Raw genomic sequence first — 23,560 nt, 5'->3', positions numbered from 1 at the left:
ACCTATAGACAGACAATAGTGTGGTGAAGGCCTGGGGAGGGGCTGAAGTGCGGTGGAGGGGGTTAATGGGGGCAACAAAAAAGGGCACATCTATAATACTTTCAACAATAAAGATAAATTTTTAAAAAGAAAGAATATTTGAAAACATTTATTCACAAATTATGCATCCCAATGTTCATTGCAACATTATTCACAATGGCCAAGATATGGAAATAATCACAGTGTCCTTCGATAGATAATTTCATTTAAAAAAAAGATATGGTACAAATATACAATGGAGAACTACTCAGCCATAAGAAAAGTTAAATACTGCCATTTGCAACAACATGGAGGGACCTTGAGAATAAAACCATATGATATCACTCATATGTGGCATATAAACTGAAGCTCATAGACATAGACCACAGTATGGTGGTTACCAGAGGGAAGGGAGTGGGGATAGTAAAGGGTAAAGGCCAAATATATGGTAATTGAAGATGATTTCATCATAGAAACTATATGATCTTATTAACAAACTGGAGGCCTGGTGCACGAATTAGTGCATGAGTGGGATCCCTCGGGGTGGCCTGTGGAGATTGGGCCCCAGCTCACAACCCCAGCCTCGCAGCCCTAGTTCATGCCCCAGCCTCACAGCCCCACAGCCCCACCTGGCACCCCACCTTGGCCTGGTGCTGCCCCCCACCTGCTTCATTATCCTGCCTGCAGGGCAATTGATCAGGGCCAGGTACCCTCGCCCAGATCTCTCAGTGCCTGGGAGCTGGGCAGTGGCCCCGCCCCCTGCCACCACCACTGGTTGCCATCTGCAGGGTGATCGGCAGGGCAATCAGGCCCCCACTTGCACCCACCTTGGCCTGGCACCACCCACTCACCTGCTCCACCATTCTGCAGTGGTTCTACTCTTATCAGGGCCCGTCGGAGCTGGCAGTGCCTCCAATGCCACCCGCTGCCAGCGCCACGTGCCGATGCCTGCCATATTCCATGCCATGCCCTGATGGTCAGCGCATGTCATAGCAAGCAGTCAAACTCCCGGTCTCCCAGTCTCCTGGTCAAACAACTGCCTGAGGGGACAATTTTCATATTAGGCTTTTATTAAATAGGATGTCACCCCAATAAATTTAATTTTAGAGAAAACAAAAAATAAAATGCAATTAAAGTTCAGTTCTAGTAATATTTAACTCTATCAGATGCTTGTAAAGAACAAAGCTTTGTGCTAGGCATTAAATCTGCACTCTTAATTCTCACAACAGCCCAGAGAGTCAGCATTATTAATTATCCTCATGTTACAGATGAAAAAAAAACGCATGCTCTAGCAAGATTAGCTAACATACCCACCATCACACAGCTAGTAATTGGTGCAGCCAAAATTTTCCTGAGGTTGCATAACCACTGAACAGCAGAGCCAACACTGGTTTTGAATCAGGGGCAAATCTATTACAGTTATTTTGTTTCCACTCCAAGCCCTGTATCCTGGCAAACACATTTGGTTATTTATTTTGTTAAAACATCCTATATAATAAAAGGCTAATAAGAAAATCGACTGAACGGCAGAACGACTGGTCTCTATGAAGCACACTGACCACCAGGGGGCAGATGCTCAACACAGGAGCTGCCCCCTGGTGGTCAGTGCACTCCCACAGCCAGAAGCCGGGCTCAAGGCTGGTGAGCTCAGCAGCAGTGGCAGGAGCCTCTCCTGCCTCAGAGGCAGCGCTAAGGATGTGTGACTGCAAGAGGGCACAGGCCGGGCTGAGGAACCCCCCCTGCCCCCGAGTGTATGAATTTTGTGCACCAGGCCTCTAGTTCTAAATAAAAGGCATGAATATAGAGAACAGACTGATAGCTGTTAGAGGGGAGGGGATTGAGGGCTGGGTGAGAAGAGTGAAAGGATTAAGCAAAGAAAAAAAAAAAAGACTCATGGATACAGACCACAGAGTGGTGATTGCCAGAGGCAAGGAGGACTGGGGGAGGTAGAAATAGGTAAGGGTGGGGGAATGGTGATGGGAGGAGACTTGACTTGTGGTGGTAAACACACAACACAATATGCAGATGATGTGTTGTACAATAGAACTATAAACCTGAAACCTGTATAATTTTATTAATAAACTAGAGGCCCAGTGCACGAATTCATGCATGGGTGGGGTCTGGCCAGCCCTGCCCCAATTGGGGCCGATTGGGCTGGACCAGCCACGGTCCAGCCCCCAATCAGGGGGAGCGATGGGGGCCGGGAGAAGGGGCCATAGGAGTTTGGCTGGCCTGCCCCACCCCCAATTGGGAGGAGGCTGATTTGAGGCAGGGCTGGCTGGGGGGAGGGGCTACAGGCAGTTGGGGGGGCCGATCAGGAATCGATCAGGCTGGTTGGCCGCTGCAGTGTGCATCATAGCGACCAGTTGTTCCAGTTGTTCAGTCATTCCAGTTGCTTGGCTTTTATATATATAGATGTCACCCTGATAAATTCAATTTAAAAAAGCAACACTTCAAGCAAAATTAAATAAATAAAGGTATGGAAGACATCAAAATAAAAAGAAGTACTTTCCCTAGAGGTTACACTTACCACACAAGAAGGCAGTGCACTGAGTTAAAAGACCCCCCTGAAGCTGACTCATCCCATAATGTATCTAGTGTTATAAAAATGAAAGACAGCTATAGTTTTTGGCAACATTGCTGTCTTAAAGGTGGAATGCCCTCGGGGTCCATCAGTAGCTTTTGTTCTTTTGGAGTGCTCAATATTCCAAAATGTTTCTTGTCTTTAAAATATTAAGTAAATAGTACAAAGTACTTAAATGGGCTCTGGGGGTACCTCTGGTTTGACTCAAGCACTTCAGCAAAGCTACTGAAGTATAGATCTGGATAACTAATCAAAAGAAAACCAAATTCACAGCTTTCTTTAAATATTTTATAGGGTAACATTTTAGTGTTTCACCTGCCTGCTGCCTCTGCTGATTTACGAGCAGCTATCCTAAGCACATGGATTGTGCTTCCCCCACAGACCCCTCATCCACAAAAGCAAGACCCAGCAGCAGGGGACAGGCCAAAGAAAGGAAAGCATCAGCACCTGCCTGCTGCAGCCTCCTTCTCTTTTTTTTACTTCCCCGCAGTAGGAAGCACATCAGGAGATGCTTGAGATGAACAATAATTTGCCAGGTTTTCATCACCCCTCTGGCAGCAGCATCCACAAGGAGCACTTAATATTGCATGAAGAAAATGGTTCCCAGCCATCGACTTCCTCCCCGCAAGCAGCCAGCCATTTCACAAATGGGGACCTGGAGAGCAGCAGGAAAGGCTCAGCTCAGACCCATCCTGCTGCTGGGAGGAACAAAAACCGCACTAAACACTCAGTTTGCCAACAGCATGTGTCAGTAGCATCATCATCTATACACACAGGCTTTTTTATAGCAATTCTCAGTGAAACTCCAACACATTCCTCACCCATCTGAACTCCTGAAGTTTCAAGAGCCAGATCAGTGAAGGAATTGATCTGTAAGGCATGACCTATAAAGAAAAAAAGCAACTGAAAAGCTTTTTCCAGACTAGCCAGCAGGCTAGCAGGTACACATGAGCATGCAGACACAGACACACACACACACACACACACACACACCACACACACACACACACACACACACACACACACACACGTTGCAATTTTTTTCCAGATTCCAGTAATAATCACCATTATTTTAAACCCCTAAAATTGGTTTTTATGGTACTTCAGAAAATCTGAACTTCATTTCTCTTTCTGCTTCTCCAAAGATCTGAAGAGCTACTATAGCATGGGTAATGGGAGAAAAAGTAGAGATTTCATATCCATAGTATTTCTCTTCTCCCAAACCCATATGTGCTCTAAAGCTTTCCAGTTAGCCTAGAAACAGACAAGATCTGAATCCATCCAGCATGTGGAGTTGAGTCACAGCCCCTGGTACCTTTTTACATCCAGTGATTTACAAGAAGGATGAGGAGACTCAAAGGCAAAGAACTTAAATATGGCCCAAGATTAGAGTTCAGACATGGATGGCATGTCTGGCAGGCAAAGGTGAGGAGAGGGATAAGGTAAATTGCTTGGGAACACTTCAGGAAGACAGAAATCATTCAAAGGGAAGAAGGTATCTAGCAAGAAACCTTCTTATCTAATAAGACTCATCAACAGAACCTAAAGTTTAGAGGAAAGTAGCAATTGCAGCTATTTTGAAATAACTATTTGAACCTGCCTGTACCAAGAAAAGTGAAAGAAAAGTGGTGTGGAGATGCAGCAGAGCACACGGCCAGTCAGGGTAGAGCAGATGGATGGCATTAGTCCCAGCAGAGCAGTGACAGCAGCGACTGACCCACCCACTGAGAAGACTAGAGTCTGAAGAAATAAGTCAGTGTTGGGGGTGATCTAGCCAGCAAAAATCTAGAACTGCATTCTTATACCTTTTGGATGTTGCAGATTACTGAAGCCTAAGTATTCAATCCTCAAATACTTATTTCTAAAAGGTTACAGCTACCCACTGTAAAAGTACAACAGCTAATTGAATTCCTAGCAGGAATTTCATACAGGAACCTCCCTATATTTTTAGCTGTTCTGAGTTTTTGTTGACAGGTAGTGTCTGAAGTGTCAATACATGCAATGACATCTGAAGCCCAAGTTAGTATCTGCCTAGGCACCTATGAGTCTCCATTTAGACTACCACCTAGAAGACAATGTGGAGATTTCTGGTGTAAAAGGTGGTGGCCATTTTGAGCCCTGTATTTGCAAATCTTGTCCTTTTATCTTCAATGCTACTCTAAACTAAAAAGAAAAAAAAACAATGCAATGATAAAGAATATATGTGTTTGCTTGGAATGAAAGTATATTTGAGCTTACTTCATTTCTTGACCAAGTTTTTTGAGATATGACACCAGAGAATTTACATGCCCTGCAGCCCAAATATTTTGTTGCTATACCTTCCAACTGCATGATATTAAAAAAGGTTTCAAAATTATGTGAAGGAATATAAACCATCCCATTTTTCTGCCTCCTTTTACAAAAACCCTTGAAAAAAAATGCCTCCACTTTTTTTGCCTCTCATCCTTTCCTGAATCTACTCAATATGTTCTCACAAACTTTGTGTTGACAAATCCAATGTTAATTCTTAGTCCTTATCTTATTCAATCTGTGAGGAGCAATTGACACATCTGTTCACTCATTTTCTGGCTCCAAAATTTATTTCTCTGGTCTGGGCCTCTCCCTGATGTCCAGATTCATGTATCCAACTGCCTATTTCACTTCGTCGCTTGATAGCTAAGACATTTCAAGCTTAACATGTATAAAATCGGTCTTCATTTCTTCTTCTACCCTATTCCCTCTCTCTCAGTTTTCTTCAATCTTAATAAATATCAACTCTGTTCCTTTGTAGGTTAAAAACCTTGGCCTCACTCCCCTCTTTTTCACATAGCCCTTTATCAAATCCATCAGCAAATTCTACAAGCTTGACACTCAAAATATGTCCAGAATATGACCAATTCTCAACACCTCCATCATTGCTACAGTGGTCTAAGTTTCCATCATCCATTATCTGAATAATTACAATAATCTCCTAACTGATCTCTTTGTTTTCATTCCCTTGTTTTCAAACCTTCTTTCTCCACACTGAAATCATAATGTTTCTGTTAAAATTAGATCATATCACTCAAAATCCTTGCATAGCTTGTTATCTATCACAGAGTGCATTCCAAAGTTCTTATTACCATGTCTTACAAGGCTTGGCCTAATTTGGAGTTCACCATCTCTTTGATGTCATCTCCTACTGCACTCTCCCTCTTCCCTTCCACTGCAGCCATGCTAACCTACCTGCTGTTCCTCAACACCCCAAACATACTCCCATCTCAGAGTCTTTGCACTCACCACCTGGAGTTATCTTCTTCTACCTCATGGCTCACTCTTTCTCTTCCTACTGGTTTCCTCTTAAATTTCCCCTCATCATAGACACCTTTTCTGACTCTCCAGCTCCTTATAAAAAGAACACCACCTCTTCCACTTGTCATTCTCCTACCCCTTGCCTAGCGTTACTTCTCCTTCACAGCACTAACCATCACCTGACATAATTATGTGCACCAATCTATATCTATCTATATATATATATATATATGGCTAATATGCAAAGTATCCCCTTGGGAATTCCACTGGGAGACCAGGAGTTCGATCGCTCGCTATGACATGTGCTGATCACCAGAGGGTGGCACGGAACAGGTGAGCGACCAGTGGCAGTGGGGATCGGGGGAGAGGGATGCTGAGGGAACGAGGGAAGGAGGAGGCAGGAAGGCGGGGAGGCGGGAAGGCGGGGAATCTGATCAGCCCTGATCACTGGCCAGGACTAGGGAACATACCTGGGCACAAATTTCGTGCACTGGGCCTCTAGTTAGAATATAAACTCCATCAAAGTAGAAATATTGTTTGCTTTGATCATTGATGTATCCCCATCACTCACATCATATTTCATCTCCTCCAAGACTTGTATTTTTACACATTTTAATATCTATAAATTGGGGATGCATCTTATAATATGCAACTTTTTTTTCTTTCTTAGTACTCCATGTAACAAATTATAATTGACATCTTAGATTCAATGTAATATGGTATTGGCATTCAAAACATGTTTTGAATAACAAATAAATCCCATTTATTATATCTTCAGAAGTGTGGAGCTCAAGCTCTTGGGTAAAAGGCTACTGATTATAATTTAGTATATAACATAATCTACTGATTTTGAATTTTATCTAATTTATATTAAGATAGGGATAACAGAAAAAAATAGATTAAAGTATTAAGGAAAGGGAATTATCAAATTGAAATAGCCTAGAGTAAGGAAGGGACAATACAGTCAAGAGAATCACCAGAACTTATTTAAAAGCTTAAGGTAATTAATCAAACAGACGGATATAAATCACTAGCCCCTAAGGGAAACACTATTAACATATAAAACAAAAATGATTCATAATGGTAACCTGAGACCTAGTCATCACAAAATGAATAAAATATTTAGTATGTTCAGTTTAAGAAGCAGAAAAATAGGTAGCATGTTTGTGTTAGGATTCCTTAAAAATGCTTAAAATAAAAATATAATTAATTTGGCTTTTAAAAGTAATAAAATTTAATAATCTGAAGCATTCATTTCAGCAGCACACTTAAGGCCCCCTTGATGTCATCATCATCAGGGTAATTTTCAGAGAATTTCTATTGGTATTCACTGTGCATTGAACTAAATTTCATGATCACATAGTAGAAGAAAATCTGGGGAATACCTAGGTTATGAAACCTTTTTACATGAATTCTAATCTTATTTTGATAAATGCTCTGAGTTGAAATTTATTGGAACAAAAATGCTCATTTTCTTGTGCTTACATAGTACATGCTTCTGCAAGTAAATAAGTGTACCTTTTACCTGACATGCTTGCTTCATGCAAGATGATACAGTGAAAAAATATCAAAAATTTCTTATTGTAATTCTCTTTCTGCTCTGTTGTTTATACACCCTGTTAAGTTATGTATATCATCATAAATTTAGAAACACTTTTATTAACATAAGATAAAATGAAAGTAAAGTCAATAGGTAATCATGTATAGTTGGGAAAGGAGGGTAGTTTGGGGCCTGGTTATCAATGTTATATCTTACCTTTGCTAGTTCATATTTTCTATAATAAAACATTACTTCTTCAATAAAAAATATTAAAATGTTAACTTTGTTAACTTTCAGTTCCTCAGTTGTTATATAGGATTAGCAATTCCTAAAAGATTAGTTATAACAAAATAATGCCATAATGACATTTGACACTGGCTTTTAAAAGTAATGAAATTTAATAATCTGGAACATTCATTTCAGTGGCACACTTAAGGCCCCCTTGATGTCATCATCATCAGGGTAATTCTCAGAGAATTTCTATTGGTATTCATTGTGCCATAATGACATTTATTTTAAGCATGTGAATGATATGTTACACAGAAAAAAATAATCATTAGTAGTAGTATTAAATTTGCTGTTGTATAAAAATTCTAGAAGAAACCATAGGCAGCAAAATCTCAGACATCTCTTGTGGCAATATGTTTACAGATACATCTCCTAGGGCAAGGGAAACTAAGGAGAAAATAAACAAATGGCACTACATCAAACTATAAAGCTTCTGCACAGCAAAAGAAACCAGCATCAAAACGAAAAGGGAACCCACTCTATAGGAGATCATATTTGCCAATGATACATCTGATAAAGGGTTAATATCCTAAATAAATAACTCATACAATGCAACAAAAAGAAGACAAACAATCCAATTAAAAATGGGCAAAGAAATAGATACTTCTCTAATGAGGACATAGATACTTCTCTAATGAGGACATACAGATGGCCAAAAGACATATGAAAAAATCTCAACATCACTATCATCAGAGAGATGCAAATTAATAGGACAATGAGATATCACTTCCCACCTGTCAGAATGGCTACTATCAATAAATCAACAAACAACAAGTGCTGGTGAGGAAGTGGAGAAAACCTAGAACACTGCTGGTGGGAATGCAGACTGGTGCAGCTACTGTGGAAAACAGTATGGAACCTCCTCAAAAATTAAAACAGAACTGGCATTTGACCCAGCAATCCCACTCTGGGAAGATATCCTAAGAATCCTGAAACACCAACCAGAAAGAATATATGCAGCCCTATGCACATAGCAACATTATTTACAATAGCTAATATCTGGAAACAGTCCAAGTACTTATCAGCAAATCTACACTAATAAAAGAGAAATATTCAAATTGATCATACCTCTGCAACGCCCACCAACCAATCAGGAGTGAGTATGCAAATTAATCCAACAAAGATGGTGGGTTAATTTGCATACGCAGGCCCAAAGCAGCCAGGCGGAGCAGGATGCCTGTTATGAGGGGGAGGGTGGAGGGAGCTACAGGAGCGGCACTCTGGCTGGAGCAGAGTAGACTGAAGGCTCCGCCGGAGTGAACACTGAAGGCTCCAGCCAGAGTGAAGACTCCGGCCAGCCAGAGTGAAGACTCTAGCCAGAGCCAAGACAGAAGACAGCAGCCAGAGTGAAGGCCTGGGTCCCAGGTGCCAGAGGAAAACCAGTGCCGGCAGCCAGGGGAAGGAAGGCCTATTGCACGAATCTTCTTGCAACGGGCCTCTAGTGGGTACATAAAAAGCTGTGGTATGTTTACACAATGGAATATGATGCAGCAGTAAAAAGAAGGATCTCTTACCCTTTGGGACAGCATGGATGGAGCTGGAGAGTATTGTGCTAAGTAAAATAAGCCAGTCAGAGAAAGACAAATATCACATGATCTCACTTACATGTGGAATCTAATGAACAAAATTAGCATATGAACAAAATAGGTCCACAGATATGGATGCATGGAACAGACTGACAGATCTTGGAAGGAAGGGCATTGGGGGAGCTGGGAAGAGATTAACCAAATCACATATGCACATACAGACAATAGTATGGTGAAGGCGTAGGATGTTACAGGGGTGGAGTGAAGCGAGGAACTAGGTGGGTGGGGGGGGCGAGATTGGGAGTATCACTAATAATGTCAACAATAAAAAATAACCTAAAAATGTTTTAAAAATAAAAGTGACTTATTCCTTCAACTCTCCCCCACCTCAGAGCAATTTCTTTATCCTCCAGAGTTCTCCCCTCAATATTTAGAGCAGCCTATTTTTCTGCCTACATCATAATACAGTCATAAATCTAGTGTCTGGGAGACAAATTCTAAGATCCCAGGTTCCCAAAGCCACCACGTGAGATTCCTAGGTGCCCTCAAGGAATTAGGATTCCCAGTGCTGGCTCATTGTCCCAGAATTTTTGAGACAGATTTGCAAATTCATTTGTCCATGCCTCTCACTGTAGAAGCTTCCTTGTCAAAATTATACAAACAACTAGCCAATTTTAGGTGAATATTATCTTTTACATATGTGCATTCAATACCATTTTGATACTATGATACATTTAGTCTTCTTTGTTCTAAATATTTACTCTAGTTTTCTTTCACTGTAACTTCTCTAATGCTAAAACACATACCTGGGTGGTTTTTAAATTATGTTTAGGGTACATTTTACAATTCTCTCTAGAACGTTCAAATCACTGTGTTATATAGGGTAACATTAATCAAATAGGAAAGAAAAAAAGACTCAACAACACAGTTCTTTATCACTATAATACAATTTTTGAGTTCAGCCTAGTCTATAAAAAAATCACTGCAGTTTGCTACTACCGTGTTTCCCCGAAAATAAGACTTCCTCCGAAAATAAGACCTACTTACAGGTTTCCTTCTGAGTGGAATATAAGGCATCCCCCGAAAATAAGGCCCCAGGCTCTGTCTCAGAATGAAAATTAATTTACTGTAAACTGGTTGCTAGGGCCACCCCGACTGGCGTCTAGCAACCAGTGACGTTACGCGGAGTCCTGACGTCACTGCTGTGTAGAGGCGGAGCAGAGGTCAGAGTGAGCGGTGAGTGCGGGGCAGAAGAGAGGAGGAGACTTTCGCAGATGCGTGTAGAAGAACAGGAGGATTAGAGCAGACGAGACGCGGTGAAGGTGGTGAGTACTGGTCAGTCTCTGGTGACACTACCTGATGCTCGTGGCCGCCTTCATGATGACTGAAGGTTCTCAGTCAATGGCAGACCCTGCTCCAGCCCAGATCTAGGCCCCAGCAAGCCCAGTGACAGTCCCCAGGCAGGACCCAGGGGGTAAAAGTCTGATAAAGGGGTAGGGGGGATGTCTGGTGAAAGTGTTCAGTGGCACAGGGGTGGGGGGAGGGGGATCACTTAAAATGACACAGGAGGATCAGAGGGGACAATCAAAATGACACAGGAGGATCAGAGGGGACAAACAAAATGACACAGGAGGATCAAAAGGGGTTACTAAAATGGTAATCCCCCTCTGATTCTCCTGTGCCATTTTGATTCCCCCCTTTGATCCCCCCTGTGTCATTTTGAGTGATCCCCCTCCCCCCACCTTGATACCCCAATTCCTTTTTTTTTTACCCCTACGGTAGAAATGAGCGCAAAAAGAAAAAGCTACTCCGTGGAGTACAAGAAAGGAATCGTGGAAGACTCTGGGGGCCAAAATCTTACTGCTTTCTGCAAAGAGAAGATGTTGAGTATTCGATTGGTCCGAAAATGGCGAGCAGAGTATGGTAACCTCATTGAACAAGTGGACAAGGGAAATGCTAAAAAGCGCAAGTGTGGATCAGGTCGGCAACCATTATTTTCCGAGCTGGAAGACTTGATCTGTGAATGGGTTGTTGACAGGAGAGCAAAGGCTTTGGTTGTGAATAGGGCTCAGATTCAAGAATTTGCCCTTGCAATGGCACCACAGTTTGACATAGCCCCCGAAGACTTCAAAGCATCACAACACTGGCTGGATAATTTCCTTCAGCGAAGTGAACTGTCTTTAAGAAGATCTACAACATTGTTTAGGTTGGAAGATACTCAAGTTATTAAGCGAGCACTTGCATTCAAGTCCTTTATTGATGATGCTGACTTCTCTAAATACAATCTTTCCAACATGATTGCTATGGATGAAACTGCAGTGTTTATGGGCCAATCATCTCAAACAACAATTGAACAGCGGGGTGCCTCCTTAGCGTACATTCCCTCCACTGCTTACGAAAGTGCACGTGTTTCCTGTATTTTGGCAATTCGTCTGGATGGCACTAAAATCCCACCTTTAATCATTTCTAAGGGCAAGAAGGAAAAGATTGAACGTGTTTTTGGCATTTTTATTCCTGAAACTGAAAAAGCCTGGGCCACACAAGCAGTTATAAGGAAGTGGGTCGATTTAATGCTGCCGCTTGTTATGCGAGGGAGCCAAAGAGGTCTGCTAGTCTGGGATGCAGCCAGCACTCACCACGCTAAAGACATGAAGACATTTCTTCACGAAAGAAAAATAGATCAGATAATGATTCCCGCAGGAATGACGGCCTATCTCCAGACTCTTGATATTGCATTAAACAAGCCATTCAAAGACAATTTGCGCATGGAAATTAATGACTGCATTGAAAATAGAATGGAGAGAAATCAGCGTGGAAACTTTTGTGAAACCTAAACTGCAAGAAGTTGTGACTTGGGTGAAGAATTCATGGGAGAAAATCACTGACAGTTGCATTGCAAATGCACTGCGAGCAGGCTACCTTGACAAGAAGTACTCATTTAAAGACAGTGCTATTGCTAACCATGAGAGATTTGGTCCACTGATTCTGAAAGAAATGGAGTCACAAGAAATTCACCAGGAAATTCAGGAATTGGATTGTTATGATGATGTTCCAGAAGATGATGACATGATTGTCATTGAATAAATGAGTAAATTCTTGATACTGTAGGATTCACAGTTTGTCTGGTTTGTGTTGACAACTACCGTACTACTGTACCGTATACAGGTAATAAATTCCTTTATTTTCATTTAACAATAAATGTGTACCGTATTCTTCTTTGTGGAAAAAGAAGACATCCCCTGAAAATAAGACCTAGCGTGTCTTTGGGGGCAAAAATTAATATAAGACACTGTCTTATTTTCGGGGAAACACGGTAGAAAGCACCCATGAAACAAAATGTTAGCTGCAACTCCTAGTGCCTTAGACATACATAGCAGTCCTCCTTCCCTGTCACAATGGTGTGAGCCAGTTCCTTCCTAATACTCTCCTGAATCATCTACACTAATAAAAGAGAAATATGCAAATTAACCATCACTCCACTACACCCACCAGCCAATCAGGAGTGAGTATGCAAATTAACCCAACTAAGATGGCGGCGGCCATGGACCTGGAGCGAGCAGGAGGTTTGGGTTGCCCCTGGCAATGGAGGAAACCAAGCTTCCCGGCCACCCTGGCAGGCCCTGGCCTCTGCTCAAGGCTACAAAGTTTCAATTATAGAAGATAAATAAATCCCAGATACCTGCTTCCAGCTGGCCCTGGCCTCCGCTCAAGGAGGCACTGAAGAAAAGAAAGGAGGGGCAGGGAGCTTGGGTCACCAGGGGGCGTGGCCAGCCTGAAAATGGCCATCAGCCCCTCACCCAGGCTGGCCAGGCACCCCAGTGGGACCCCCCCACACACCCTGAAGGGGCTGTTGCCAGCCTGAAAATAGCCCTCATCTCCTCACCCAGGCTGGCCACACCCCCATGCAGTGAGGGTCCCCACTGGGGGGCTTGGCCAGCCTGCAAACACCCATCAGCCCTTCATCCAGGCTGGCCAGGCACCCCAGTGGGGACCTTCACCCTAAAGGGGGTGTGGCCAGCCTGAAACGGCCCTCAGTCTCTCATCCAAGCTGGCCAGGCACCCCAGCGGGACCCCTTACTCTGATCAGGGACACCCTTCAGGGCAAACCAGCTAGCCCCCACCCATGCACCAGGCCTCTATCTATACTAATAGAAGGGTAATATGCTAATTAGACTGGGACACCTTCCAGACATTTTTCTGGATAAAACCATGGTGGCAGGGCCGAGGTAGAGGCAGTTAGAGACCAAGAGGGCAGGGCAGTTGTGGGTGATCAGGCTGATGGGGGGCGGGGCCGTTGGGAGTAAGCAGACCAGCAGGGGGGCCAGTTGGGGGTGAGCAGGCCATCAGTGGGGGTCAGTTGGAGGTGACCAGGACAGCAGGGAGGCAGTTTAGAGTGAGCAGGCCAGCAGGGGGGCAGTTGGGGATGAGCAGGTCAGCAGGGGGGGGGCATTTGGAGGCAAGCACACTGGCACTGGGGGCAGTTGGGGGCAAGCAGGCTGGTGGCGGGGGGCAGTTGGGGAAGAGCAGGCAAGCAGGCAGAGTGGTTAGGGGCAATCAGGAAGACAGGCAGGCAGGTGAGCGGTTAGGAGCCAGCAGTCCCACATTGTGAGAAGGATGTCCAACTGCTGGTTTAGGCCCAATCCCTGTAAAACAGCAGTAGGATATCCTTCGAGGGGTCCCAGATTGGAGAGGGTACAGGCTGGGCTCAGGGACACCCCCACCCCCGCCATGCACGAATTTCATGCACCAGGCCACTAGTTTCTGATAAATGAGAACATCTTCCTGAAAAAGTTACTCAGTGTAGTCTCTAGACAGCTCCAGTTATCAATTGTTATACCTTGATAAAAGTATGGTCAACTTGACTACCTTAGTGAAAATACTGTGGAAATCGCTTTACTAATTATTTCTGAGTTACAACCAGCATCAACTTCCATTTAGTATAAATAACTATTTAAAAGTATCAATGTTGCTCTGCTGGAGTGGCTCAGTGGAATGAGCATCATCTCATGCACCAAGAGGCCAATGGTTTCACTCCTGGTCAGGGCACTTGCCCGTGTTGTGAGCATGCAGGAGGCAACCAATCAAAGTTTCTATCTCTTTCCCTCTCTCTTCCACTCTACAATCAACTTAAAAATATATTTTTTTAAATATCAATGTTAATCTTATAGCATACTATGGCATTTATACCGAATCTTTAAAAAATGTTATAGACCTTAGATGCACAATGTGAATAATCCAGCTGACTTTTCCAGATACAAAAAGAGTTCTGGGATACCTTTTCTCAAAGCAGCAATTCTAGAAGGCCCATCAATTCCTTTCTACTGTCTTCATAAAACCTAACTTACCAACAGCCTGGAAATGGCAGCACTACATACTTCATGCTCCACCATTTCTGTGGAAAGGAAATAGAACCAGGATGGAACCTCTGACCCAAGCTGAGCCAATGAGATTCTCTCTCCAAAAATTTGAAATTGGGAGCCAGAAAGTGAGTCAGTCAATTATGGTCAGCAAGCAAAGCAATCTTGTATGAAAATGATGCATCAGCAAAGAAGCCAGCCTGCAAAAAGAGGAAACAGAATGTCTTATTTATTGCTGCATAACAAATTATCCTAAAACTCAGTGCCTTAAAACAACACATATACTTTCACAGTTTCTGAGGGTCAGGAATCAGAACAGTTTACCTAGGTCATCCTGGTTCAGTCTCACATAACGTAGTCAAGCTGCCATCTGGGACTTCAAAGATCACAAGACCAGATTGTGGTTAAAGAACCTGTTTCCAAGATCACTCCTGTGGCTGTTGGCAGGCTTCAGTTCCTCCTAAGAGAAAGCCCTTAGGGAACCTGGTTTCTTGCAACACCACAGGGAGCTCTCCATGGGCCTGCTCATGCCCTGGCAGATTGCTTCCCCTCGTACCAGTAATCTAAGAGAGGGAGAGAGAACACACAACTGAGATGAAAGCCAAGTGTTTTTTAAATCTAATCTCAGAAGTTACAGCCTATCCCTTTTGCTAAATATATTCATTGAAAGTGAGTTCGACCCATACTCAGTGGGAAGAGCATGAGTACTAGGAGGGAGAATCATTGGGAACCATCTTAGAGGCTGCCTACAACAATCCACACCTATAACTCCAATGATTCACATCTCTCTCACATGCAAAATTCTCATCCCCTCCCGTGGCCTTAAGAGTTTCATTCCATTACTGGGTCAGTTCAAAATCCAGAATCCTGTTGCCTAATGTTATCTAAATTAGGTCCAGTAGTTGACGAATCTTCTCAAACATAGTTCCTGAAGCATAGTTCCTGAAGTACAGATCATCAAAACAATTCCTCTTGATCTACAGACTTGTGAAATTAGAGACAAGTTATCTGTCCCTCCTACACACACACACACACACACACACACACACACACCATACAATAGAGACAGGTATTGGAAAACTGCTATATACATATCTGCCAAAAAGGAGGAAGAATACACAAAGGAGTCACAGGTCCATGGCAATTCTGAAATCCAACTGGGCAAATGTCAAATGTTCCTTAATTGAATTTCAACACTGGGAATAATTTTCCCTGATCTCAACTCTACCTTCTCGGTTATTATTTCTGCCCTCTGTGCCTTCCTTCCTTTTGTGATGAAAGGGAGCATGTGTTTACAGCTAAGTAGATAACACACTCTCCTTCTTTCCAGTTTAATTCTGGAGTCCAAATACCTCTCCTCTTTCCATACTGTCTGCCCTCCTGAGTCCAAGCTGGAGATGTTTCTGCTTTGGTAACTCCTGTAAGAACTTTGTGGGTCTCCTGTGAATCATCTTTGGGTTCACTGCACTAGACAAAAGCCACATTCACAAATCTTGAGATAAGGGCTTCTCTCCTTTGAGCCTTGTATGAGACAACTGAGACATAATGCTCTTAAGCTTCCTAGATGCAGTATTGTTTCATTGAGAGAATCTGTGAAACACACTATTATAATCTCTTTAAAGGGCCCTTTGTGTAACTGAATAGTGCACTGGGGCATAATCTTTTATCTTTCTGAGGTCTTAACAAAAGTTTTGACAGTCACATCTTTTGCTTTATCTTTAGACCACTGTTCTCCAGGCAGTGCTCTGGATCTGATCTTGAATCTAAAGCCATTTGTTAATTTTGGTGCCAGTTGCCACCAGGAAAGTCAGAATTTTCAAAATTGTCAAGTCTTGGCTTCTTTTAACTTAACATCCCTACTTCAATGTAATCCATTCCTCTCCTATATTGCTATAGGTAGCAAGAAAAAAAACAGATAGTACCTTCAACACTGCTTGGAAATCTCCTTACTAGATCACCCAGTTCAGACACTTTCTAATCTATATGTATAAAAGGTTAATATGCAAAGTGTCCCCTCAGGAGTTCAACCGGGAGACCAGGAGTTCGATCGCTCACTATGACATATGATGAGCACCAGGGGGCAGCACAGAACAAAGGAAGTCCCTTGCCGGCAGCTGGCAGCCAGGGAAGGAAGGCCCTGGAAGCAGCCGGAAGGCCCCAATCAGCCCTGATCGCTGGCCAGGCCTAGGGACCCTACCCGTGCACAAATTTTGTGCACCGGGCCTCTAGTTATAACAACTATAAACAACAATGTTGCTAAATTTTCTGCCACTGCATAACAATGATTCCCCTTTCCTTAAGCTTACTGCCAGCATTCACTGTCAGCCATATTTAAGACTAAGAAGCTTCCATTGTTACTGGACTAGAGGAGTCCATTTGTGACAAAGTCCAATCAAAAAGGAACAGGAGCTTGTAGCAAAGAAAGTAAGGGTTTATTTTTAGGAAGTATCCCACACCCAGAGACACAGGTGAATTCATGCTCAAAGACCTGGCTTTCCTAGCTTCGTCTAGTTTCACCACTTTTCTGGGTCTGAAACTAAAACACAATTGAAGCTTAGATACTATCTTTAGTTTGCTTAAAACTATCTCTGCAGTCAATATAGACCTCAGGCTTTGTTCTTTTTTTTTAATCCTCACCTGAGGATATTTTCCCATTGATTTTTAGGGAGAGTGGAAGAGAGAGGGAAAGACAGAGAGAAACATCGATGTGAGAGGAACACATCATTTGGTTGCCTCCTGCATAAGCCCTGACCAGGGCCTGGGCCAGGGAGGAGCCTGCAACCAAGGTATGTGACCTTGACTGGAATCGAACCCGGGATTCTTTGGTCTTTAGGCTGATGCTCTATCCACTGAGCTAAACCCGCTAAAACTAGACCTCAGGCTTTGTTTTTAAGATTATTTGATGCCTACTAAAAGCTTCTTCAAGGCAATTCAGAATTTCACTATCACTTTGCTCAATTCTCATTTCAAAGCCACTCTCAAACATTAGGTTTTCATCATGGTAACATGCACCAAAATCTGTATTATCTTTTGCTCCTTAACAAATTATACCAAAAGTTAGAAGCTTAACACAACAAACATTTATTACCTCACTATTTCTGTGGATCAGTTCACCTAGGAAACTTTGGTTTAGAGTCCCTCCTGAGGTTACAGTTAAGCATCAGCTGGGGTTGCAACAATCTCAAGACCAAATGACTCAAATGGGGATGAGATATCCACTTCCAATTTCATGTGGTTATAGGCATATTTTAGTTGGTCACGGGCTTTCAGAGTGAGGAGCCCAGTTTCTCATAGGCTATTGGACTGATGACCTCCATCCTTTGCCACAACATCTCGGCCTCCATATGGCTGTTCAAAACATGGCACTTTGCTTTCCCCAGCACTGGTGTTCTGAGAGAGAGAGAAAGAATGTACACACCCAAGATTGAAGTGTAAACAAAATTTCCACAGAACTCATCTGAAAGATCTGATTTGTAAATCGGAGACATGCTCTACAGTAGGAAGAATAAGACAAGATTTTAAAGGGGAGAGTTTTGAGGAGTTGCTGATCAAAAGGATGGATTGCTAGGAAAACAAAATCATAAACTTACATTATTTATTTTCTGATTGCTGCAGGCAACTGGATTTTCAGGGGTCTCCTGACTCAGTGGTCAACAAGTGGGGTTGTGAAATAAGAACAATGATTTCAATTGACTCATGGTCAGCAGGTACACTCACAAGATATGGCCAACAATTGGAGTCATAAGACATGGTTAGCAAAGGGGGAGGAGCACAAGGCAGGGCCAACACCCCAGTTTCTCTTCAGAGTCTACAAAATAAACTTTTAAAACAAGTTTTGTAGTAAAATGGACAATGCAAGGAATGCAGTTCATCATGTAGACAGAATCAGAGTTTAAACTATAAAATGGCCTTAGTCACTGGAGCAAGATCAGAGACCAAACTGCAGAGGGTCCCAATATTAATCCCATTACTTCCACCTTTAGAGGTGGGTCAATAAGTTCAGCCCACACTCAAGAAAAGAAGATTACGTAAGGGCATGACTACCAGGAGGGAATGGTCATTATGAAACATCTTACTAGCTGCCTACCCCAGAGACCCCAAGATAAGAGAAAAAAACCATGTAGCAAGACAGAAAGATCACCTGATAAATTTCCAGTCTCATGTGGCCTATTTCCAATAGTTGCAATCTGTGAGATTTCTCTGACAGTAATAATAAATGGACATATGCTTCAGCAACCTTGATTGAGTTTCTGCTCCTTAGAAGCAAATTATTCCTAAAACTGTATCCCTTTTTTTAAGTTTTACACACCTTTGTTAGACAGAAAGAAAAAGTCTAAACAAGGCTCAGAATGTCTGAACTGACCTGCAGATATTGTAGATCAGGCATGTTCTGTATTCTGCTGACTCTGTTGGCAAAAACTCTCTGCCAGCACATTAAGGACAGCACACTTACATTAGAAGCTACACTTTTAATTTCTGTGACATGTCTTACTAGCATGAATGAGGCAGTCTTACTAGCCAGAATAATGTATTAGGACATAATGTGTTAAATGTAGTTTAATCAAGAGCTGCCATTAGATAGCTTCCTAATGAACTTCAGATGTAAGATGATCACATAACAAGTCATCTATGAAATCCTTCTGAAACAATGTTAAGAAAGATGGACCAGCCTTGCAATATAAACAATACCCTCATAACTAATAATAACAATGATGAAAATAGCTAACATTTATTGAGCATATACATAAGGTTTGCTTATAATTCAAGGTGGAATACTAGAAACACCCATTATTTTCTACTTACACACACTTTTTAGAATATTTAATTTTAAATTGAAGAAAAAAACTTGTATGTATAGGTTAGTAATTGCTAATTCTGAAATATGACATTTCATCTTCACAACCTTATAAGACAGCTACCATTATTATCCCCATTTCAAAGCCAAGGAAACTGAAGTTAAGCAACATTGGGCAGCTAATCCAAGATCAAATAGCTTGGTTCCTGATAGTCATACCGCTGGGTAATCCCTCTCATATTATATTAGGGATAGTCTGTGGATCAATCATTATGGCAAAAGTAACGGTGTATGACTTTTTATGCTAGGTCATAAAAGCCATTTCAGCTTCCACCTTTCTGTCTTGAATCACTTATGTCAGAGGAAGCCAGATGCCATACTGTGAGAACACACAAAACATCCTAAGAAGATGGCCATGTGTCAATGAGCTGAGTCCTCCTAACCACTGTCAACTTTTCAGTGAGTCATTTTGGAAGTGAGTCCTCCAGCTCCAGTCAAGCCCTGAGGTGACCATCACCCCAACTAGCATCTTTACTGTAACCTCAAGAGAAACCCCAGGCAAGAACCACCCAGGTAAGCCATGCCCAAATTCCAGACCCACACAAACTATAAGATAATAAATGTTGCTGTTTTTTGGAGCCACTGAGTTTTGAGGTTTGTTATACAACAATAAGTAACTGATATAGCAGTAAAGTTGGGTGCCCTTTCATCAAGTTTTCTCATATATTGCAGTTAGTATGTTTGCGAAGGCTAAGGTTTCATCTGAAGATTTGACTGGGGAAGAATATGCTTCTAAACTCACTCATGCAGCTATTGGCAGGATTCAGTTCTTTGCTGGTTATTGGTCAGAGGCTGCCCTGAGTTTCTTGCCATGTGGGCCTTTTCATAAAGCTGCTCCCTATATGGCAGTTAGCTATTTTGCTTCGAACAAATAAGAGAGAATAAAAGAATACCCAAGATAGGGGCCCTAGGCTTTTTGTAACCTATTCTTAGAAGTGACAGCACAACCAATCTGCCATATTCCATTTCCTAAAAGTGAATAAATTTTGCTAATTCAATCCAGCCCACACCTAAGGAGAATAGGTTATACAAGAGTATGAATATCAGTATCAATAGTGAGGATAATTGGTACGCTGGGTATACCACACTGAGATATGATTCCAGTGGTCTGAATTGATGCTCTTTGTCATTATACTCTGTGCCTCCCTTTACCTAGTGCTGGATTCCATTCATAGAAATAGAATCCAAGTATCAGCCTTCCCCCATAATCAAAGCACACCTCTCTAGGATATTTGTGAATGGATAGTTAGGCTGAAGACTGCTCCTGAATCACCCCAATGCCCTAGAGCTTCTACTCACCAATCACATTCTGCCTCAGGTCTCTATTCATTCAGGTGAACTCAGACTCAATCCAATCACTCTTCAAAACACCACCAACTTAAGACTTTATTAATAGACAGTTTCATTGATGCCTCCAGGGTAACTGAAATTATTTACTGTCTCCCAGCATATATCTTTAAAATTGAACATTAGCCAATCCTGTCTTTAAATTTATTCCAGCCTGCTAGGCATGGAAAGTTCTCACCTTTCCTAAAGGTTTCTCTTGCTACTTTATTCTTCCCTCTTCAGGGCCAACACATAGACTGTTCAGGCTGTTTACTGCACAAGTGTGCTTAGCTAAAGTGGTGAGAAAGGGGCTAAAATTCAGCTCACATTGTGCTCCACCATGATCTGGGGCACATGTTCTGGGGTGGGGCCACATCTGTCAGAAGCTGCTCAAAGTGCTATATGAGCTAGTTGAAGTTCTGTTTACTTTTCTCATGTTTTCCAGGCCCTCTTCTCTTACTTCTAAGCTATTCCTGAAAATTCCTATGACAAAGAGAAAGAAGTGGTGAAAAGCATGTTATTATGGGGAAAATGGCAGTTGGGAAGATTCTACCACCAAGAGATAGAGGCTGTATGGTGGCTAAGGAGAGCAATTTGCAGATAAAAGATATATGTAATAGGCTTTTTGGATTGAAATGTTGTTCACCTAAGACATACAACACTCTTAATCTACCTAAAATTTATATTGCTCACTACTACCTAAAGACATACGTTTTCTTGGGTGGGACATAGGGATAGACACCACATTACAAACATGTTTGGGTTAAACTCTGTGTTTTTTTTTAACTGTTTAGGGCAAACATAGGGTACTTTAGCTCTACTCCTCTCACTTCTTGTGCATACCCTGAGGCCTATATTTCCATAAACAAGGCCCCATCATGAAGATTTTTGCTAAACCAAAGGTAATATATACCACTCCTATAAGAAGAGGTGGCTGTCAGTGGCTATTTAAATAACAATTTTTCCTCTCTATCAAATAAATTTAAAACTATCCACCAAATTAGTGATGTTCATCAAGACAAGTAACTTTGGTTGAATCTCTGGAATTTTCATACATCATCTCATCAAATAACCCTAGAAAGTATTATTTTCCCATTTTACAGATGAGAAATTACAGATTAGAAAGGTTAAGTAACTCTACAAGGCAATAAGATGTAGAAAAAACAAAAATCATATTCATATCTCTCTATTTCTGGAGCTTTGCTTTTGTTCCCACTGCATATTATCACCACAAATAGTTGAAGCATTAGCAATGAGTTATCAATATATACAGAAAATGCTTGAATTCCTCGGGCCAACATGTAATACACCTGCTTTTTTTTTTTTTTTATATTTTATTAATTTTTTACAGAGAGGAAGAGAGAGGAGAGGGATAGAGAGCTAGAAACATCGATGAGAGAGAAACATCGATCAGCTGCCTCCTGCACACCCCCTACTGGGGATGTGCCCGCAACCAAGGTACGTGCCCTTGACCGGAATCGAACCTGGGACCTTTCAGTCCGCAGGCCGACGCTCTATCCACTGAGCCAAACCGGTTTCGGCCTACACCTGCTTTTGATCAGTGTCCCTGTTTTATGAATGCAAGATTGTCATTTCTAAGAAATAGATATTTTGTCATTCAGATGACCAAAATATTTTCTCTTATATACTTGGTCTTCATCCACAATTCCTGGCTAACAGATCCCAAAATGCTTAGAATTTCCCAAGGTGTGAAAAAGTTGTCTTTTGTTATGTTAATAAGGTGACTTTTGGTAAGCACCTAAGGATAAGGGCTGGTTGCCAATAAAGCCAATCATGTTATTAGAGGGTTGAAACTTTTAGGCCCACCTTTGGAGTGGGGAGAGGAGTTGGGGGTTGAATGAATTGTCATCAGCCAATGATTTAATCAATTATTACTTTGTAATGAAGCCTCCATAAAAACCCAAAAGGACTGGATTCAAAGATCTTCCAGATTGATGAACAGATGGAGATTTGAGGAGAGTGGCATGACTGGAGAAGGCATGGAAACTCTGAGCCCCCTCCCACATACTTTGCCCTATGCAACTCTTCTATCTGGTTATTCCTGAATTATATACTGTTATAATAAATTAATAATCTTAATAAGTAGTGTCTCCCTAATTCTGTGAGCCACTCTAACAAATTATTTGAACATTAGGAGAGAATTATGGGAACCTTTGACTTCTAGCCAATAGGTCAAGAATACAGGTAACAACATGGACCTGCAATTGGCATTCTGAGTTGGTGGGGGTCATTGGAACCTCTGATCTGTAGCCACTCTGTCAGAAGAACAGATAAGAGCCTGGGCTTTTCAGCTGGCATTTGAATGTGTGTGTTGGAGAGAGGGGGATAAAATGAACCCTTAACTTATAGAACCTGATGCTATCTCATGTTAGACAGTGTCAGAATTGGGTCAAATTTTTATACACTGATAGGGTGTCCAAGAATTGCTTGTTGGTGTGGGGAATCCCCTATCTCCTCGTGTTAGAATTGGGTCAGGGAACCCAATTTAATGAGCTTCAAGACAGATTGAAAATTTAGCAGCATCTTGTCCTTAGGAAGAATATTCATAGGAATTTAAATTTTGTATGGCCTCAATGAAACTCAAAAAGACCAAACAGCCCTAGCTGGTTTGGCTCAGTGGATAGAGCGTCGGCCTGCCGACTGAAGAGTCCAGGTTCAATTCCAGTCAAAGGCACATGCCCGGGTTGTAGGCTCAGTCCCCAGTAGGGGACGTGCAGAAGGCAGCCAATCAATGATTCTCTCTCATCATTGATGTTTCTAACTCTCCCCTCTCCC

The sequence above is a fragment of the Plecotus auritus genome (assembly GCF_963455305.1).
Source record: "Plecotus auritus genome assembly, chromosome: 1".
In the NCBI taxonomy this organism is placed as follows: Eukaryota; Metazoa; Chordata; class Mammalia; order Chiroptera; family Vespertilionidae; genus Plecotus; species Plecotus auritus.
This window is presented reverse-complemented; position numbering follows the sequence as displayed.